General features: G+C 38.7%; 1 pseudogene across 1 annotated transcript; it reads left to right on the top strand.

Annotated features, from left to right (window-relative positions):
- The first annotated feature begins 740 nt into the window (after nucleotides 1–740).
- Nucleotides 741–2,437, top strand: LOC103271065 (annotated as a pseudogene). The gene has a single exon (XR_002482566.1). The product of XR_002482566.1 is annotated as a mitotic checkpoint protein BUB3 pseudogene (transcript).
- Nucleotides 2,438–5,640: the final 3,203 nt, after the last annotated feature.

The following is a 5,640-nucleotide window of genomic DNA, read 5'->3' as shown; positions in this document are numbered from 1 at the left end:
GGACTGGATAAAAAATGTTCATATACACAATGGAATATTATGAAGCCATAAAGAAGGGAAGCATATGGACTTGGGTGGATTTAGAGTCTATAATACTCAGTGATCTATCACAGAAACAAAGAACAGAGTACCATATGTTCTCACTCATAAGTGGACCCTGAACAGTTACCAACCTACTATAAGAAAGGGATTGGCAGTAGCAGGATACTGCCGGGGTAGGGATGGGGACACAGCATCAATAAGGGTTCCTGATCTCAAACCAGGCAAAGAGGGAACCAAAGGAGGCTTAAACTTACCCGTATGAGATCTACTTGCATACCTAATCCTGAATTGTACCCCATATCTTTAAAATAAAATATATTAAAAAAAGAAAATGTTCAAAAATTGTGGTCAAAGTTGTATAACTGTGAGTACACTAAAAAGCATTGGATTGTACACATTACATGGGTTAATTGTATGGCATATGCGTTGTGGTTGAATAAAGTTATTAACAAAAAAAATTTAAAATGTCCCCAATTTTTTAAAAAAGTGTTTCGGTCTTGAAGCAGCTTATGTTAAGAAATAAAGTTTACTTTTTAAATTTTAATTCCATTTTTCTGAACTTTTAAAAGTCCCCGTGTGTGTGTGTGTCTGTGTATGTAGTATAACTGGTTCTGTATCTCTGGAGAACCCTGATCAATACAACTATGGAAGAGGCAGCGGCGGGAGCGGCGCACGACCGAGACGCTGCTTCTTGAGTGGAGCCCAAGATGACCGGTTCTAACGAGTTCAAGCTGAACCAGCCGCCCAAAGATGGCATCTCCTCGGTCAAGTTCAGCCCCAACACCTCCCAGTTCCTGCTGCTCTCCTCCTGGGACACGTCTGTGCGCCTCTACGATGTGCCAGCCAACTCCATGCGGCTCAAGTACCAGCACACCGGACGGTCCTGGACTGCACGTTCTACATTCCAGCGCATGCTTGGAGTGGAGGATTAGATCATCAGTTGAAAATGCATGATTTGAACACCGATCAAGAAAATCTTGTTGGAATTCATGATGCTCCTATCAGATGTGTTGAATCCTTTCCGGAAGTGAATGTGATGGTTACTGGAAGTTGGGATCAAACAGTTAAATTGTGGGATCCCAGAACTCCTTGTAATGCTGGAACCTTCTCTCAGCTTGAAAAGGCGTACACTCTCTCGGTCTTGGTGTCCGGAGACCGACTGATAGTGGGAACAGCAGGCCGCAAGGTGTTCGTGTGGGACCTATGGAACATGAGCTACTTGCAGCAGCGCAGGGAGTCCAGCCTGTACCAGACTCGCTGCAGTTGAGCTTTTCCTAACAAGCAGGGCTATGTATTAAGCTCCATTGAAGGCCGAGTGGCAGTTGAATACTTGGATCCAAGTCCTGAGGTACAGAAGAAGAAGTATGCCTTCAAATGTCACAGGCTAAAAGAAAATAATATTGAGCAGATTTACCCAGTCAATGCTATTTCCTTTCACAATATCCACGATACATTTGCCACAGGTGGTTCTGATGGATTTGTAAATATTTGGGATCCATTTAACGAAAAGCGACTGTGCCAATTCCATCGGTACCCCACCAGCATCGCATCACTTGCCTTCAGTAATGATGGGACTACACTTGCAATAGCATCATCATATATGTATGAAACGGATGACACAGAACATCCTGAAGATGGTATCTACATTCGCCAAGTGACAGATGCAGAAACAAAACCCAAGTCACCATGTACTTGACAAGATTTCATTTACTTAAGTGCCATGTTGATGATGATAAAACAATTTGTACTCCCCAATGGTGGATTATTACTATTAACAAAGAAACCAGGGAAAAATATTAAGTTTACTATTATAAGAACCTAAAAATAATGGAAATGAGGTTTTTATTGATTTTTTTAAAACAATAAACACTTAAGTGCTTGAGATGGTTTGCTGCGTTAAAGGTATTTGGACAAAGAAAATTGGAGGGCAGTGTCTGTGCTGTTGAGAATCAGTTTTGACCTTGATGATTTTTGTTTCCACTGTGGAAATAAATGTGTGTAAATAAATATAAGTAATAAACATCCCTTTGCTTTCTTTCTGGACCTTAAATGGTAGTGGAAAAGGCTCTGAGCCATTTGCTTCTTTTGTTGGTTATAGTTGCTAATTCTAAAACTGTTTCAGACTGCCTCATGAGGAGGTTAATCTACAATTAAACAATATTTCCTCTTGGCCATCCATTATTTTCTGAAGCAGATGGTTCATCATTTCCTGGGCTGTTAAACAAAGCAAGGTTAAGGTTAGACTCTTGGGAATCAGCTAGTTTTCAATCTTATTAGGGTGCAGAAGGAAAACTAATAAGAAAATCTCCTAATATCATTTTGTGACTGTAAACAATTATTTATTAGCAACCAGGTGATCCCAGAAGGGCAAATTGTTTGAGTCAATAATGAACTGAGAAAAGACAGCGTATATCTGTGTATTTGGAAAAATAATTGTAACGTAATTCCAGTACATTTAGACAGGCATCTATTTGGACCTGTTTCTCTCTCTAAATTAATTTTTGGAAATATTAATGAGGTTTGCATATTTCTCTGACATTTATGTAGTTCTCATGTCCATTTCAGTTGCCCAGCCGCTGGTGATTAAGTTTAAAAAGAAAAAAAAATTATAGTAAGAATGAGATTCATTTCAGTGTAATACACTAAAGCAGAACACAAACTTAACTTGGCCTACTCTAGGTACTTCCAAATGGTATTTTTTTATCAAACTTTTTATTCACATTTATATTATTGCAAATATATGTCTCTGAATAGTACTTGAACTTTTTCTGAATTTTTTTAAAATCCATGATGTGTATTTTTAAAAAAGTCTTTGATACAGAGAAGCAAGGGTCTTTTTTATTTTTTAAGTATTTCAGTGAAAATTTGGTAGAAGTCTGAACCTATCTTTTGAAATGTATTTTCTTCATTGCAGGTCCAACTAATCATCTCGTGAAAGTGGTTTCTCTATGGAAAACTTTGTTTGCTTCCTACAAATACATGCTTTATCCCTTAAGGGATGTGTTATAGTTGTTGTGGACACATTATTTAGTATGTGGATTTCTCTATTTTCGATCTTATAAGAAACTTGTCTTTGTACCTTAATACTTTATTTAGGATCAGGAGTTTTTATGTCTTTGTGTAGTAGTCTGAATTTCCCTGTCAAGCCTGTGGCAAACCTAGTTGCTTATGAGCAGTTTGAGCTCTTTTTGTAATATAAGCTAAACCTGTTATTTCTGTGCTGTCTAATAAATCGAATTCAGAACCCTAAAAAAAACATACAACTATGAATGCTTATAGTTAAGATAAGGCTGTCTTTACCCGAAGTTCAGAAATTAGGGTGAGAAATTGGGAGTTGATTACATAATACCTCTTAAAATAATTTTAGATGAAATGTTCTGATAACAGCCTGCTATGTAATAAATTGTGAAATTTTTCAAAGAGTAATCAAATTACATTTCCACATAGAAATTATGTATGTCACTCACAGGAGATCAATAAGAAATTGAAACAAATTCAGGCATACAAATCAGGAGTGAACTGTTACAGACAATTGTCTAATTTTCTCTTAATCTCTCTTCTTTTATTGAGAATGTTGGCTTAAGATACAAAAATAGAATCATTCTTTAGTATTTAAAACAATTTCTTTGAAAACAAACGGTGGAAAAGACAACTGGCATGATCAATTGTAGACATATTTGACACCCACCCACCCTCCCCAAATTTTAGACATTTTTTTTAGCATCCAAAATGTATGCAGATGGAAGGTGTAAATACATTTACGCATAGTCTAGGTAAATTGTCAATTAGATTCTTAATGGGTGGAAATTGGGGATACCAGAATATCATTTTTTGTGAGAATAAAATTACAGACAAAACTAGCCAAGCGCAGTGGCTCAAGCCTGTAATCCCAGCACTTTGGGAGGCTGAGGAGAGAAGATTGCCTGAGCCCACAAGTTCGACACCAGCCTGGGCAACTTGGTGAGACCTCATCTCTACAATAATAAAAAAAAAAATTAGCTGGGCGTGGTGGTGCACGCCTGTAGTCCCAGTTACTTGGAAGGCTGAAATGGAAGGATCACCAGAGCCCAGCAGATTGAGGTTGCAGTGGCCATCACGTGCCACTGCACTCCAGCCTGGGTGACAGAGTGAGACTTCTACTCAAAAACAACAACAAAAAAGTAAGCAAAACTACTTTGCCCTTAAAATATGTCCCTTGTTTCAGAAAAATACTGGGGCAAGATGGACTATAGGCAAAATTTGATACAGTATTTTAATATCCACTTTGATTTTCTATTGTTGCATATTAACCACCCCAAAGCTTAGTGACTTAATAGACCAATCACTTAAGTATTTTCTCACAGTTTTGTGACTTGACTGGAATTCAGATGGACAGTTCCTTTACTGGTTTCACCTGAAACTTTTCATGCTGTTACAGTCACATGGTGGCTATGAACATGTGAGATGTTTCACTCATAAGCGTGGCTCCTTGGAAATATCTGGAATGCTAGGCTCAGCTGGGGTATCAAGTTAGCTGAATCTCTTTCTCTTACAGTTCTTGGAAAAATAAGAATACATGTCTTTCACTTGATTTTCAAACAAAGTAGTATAGAAACTCTAGGGGCAGAAAAATGTGTGATACCATTCCTCATAAGAGTCACAGCCAACATTCACCTCCCCCTTTTTATTTTTTGAGTTGGAGTCACTCTGTTGCACAGGCTGGAGTGCAGTGGCATGCTCACGGCCACCATAGCCTCGACCTGCTGGGTTCAGGTGAGCCTTCTACCTCAGCCTTCCAAGTAGCTAGAACCACAGGCACGTGCCACCATGCCCGGCTAATATGATTTATTGTAGAGATGAGATCTTGTCAAGTCACACAGGCAAGTCACCCAGGCTGGTCTTGAACCCCTGAACTCAGGCAATCCTCTCACCTCTGCCTCTTAAAGTGCTGGGATTATAGGTGTGAGCCACTGCACCCGGCAGACATTCCCACAACAAAAGACAGGTTAACAAGAAAAGCACAACTTTATTTAATCAAAGTTTTATGTGACACAAAAGTCTTCAGAAATAAAGACCAAAGACTTAGAGAAAACTTTCTGTCTTTATGCTTAGGTCTGAAGAACGGACAGTCAAGTAGAAAAGTGATTGGATAAAAAGGTATGATCTAACGGACTGAGGAGGGAAACCCACAAGGCCTCTCTGTTCATATTCTTTTTGACCTCTCTGTGTAGCACTGTCTCCTCCTGGGAATGGGGCAGGTCCTTCTAGAATGGGGTCTTTCAAGGGAGAAGGGAGATAGTTAACTTCATAAATTTTATAGCTTGCTCTAGGGGAGAACGATTCTAAATGTTATGCTCTGGCTTGGGAAAGAGAGTTCTGTTTCTATGACTTGCTTTGGAGAAGAAAGGAGAGCAAGAGCCCAGGAGGGGAGGAGAAGGTCAGAGAGATCTTGTTTCTGAGGCTTTCTAATGTCATTTAGTTGAAAGTACTCAGCACACCAAAGTGCTATCTTTGGAGTATAATTTTCTGAGCTTCAACAGTAGGGATTAAAGAAATATCCTCATTTTTAATCCAATTACCAAGAAATAGAGATTTCTTTAATCCAATTACCAAGAAATA

Source organism: Carlito syrichta, unplaced genomic scaffold (assembly GCF_000164805.1).
Source record: "Carlito syrichta isolate Samal-C Ts95f unplaced genomic scaffold, Tarsius_syrichta-2.0.1 Scaffold311159, whole genome shotgun sequence".
Classification (NCBI taxonomy): domain Eukaryota; kingdom Metazoa; phylum Chordata; class Mammalia; order Primates; family Tarsiidae; genus Carlito; species Carlito syrichta.
This window is presented reverse-complemented; position numbering and strand designations above follow the sequence as displayed.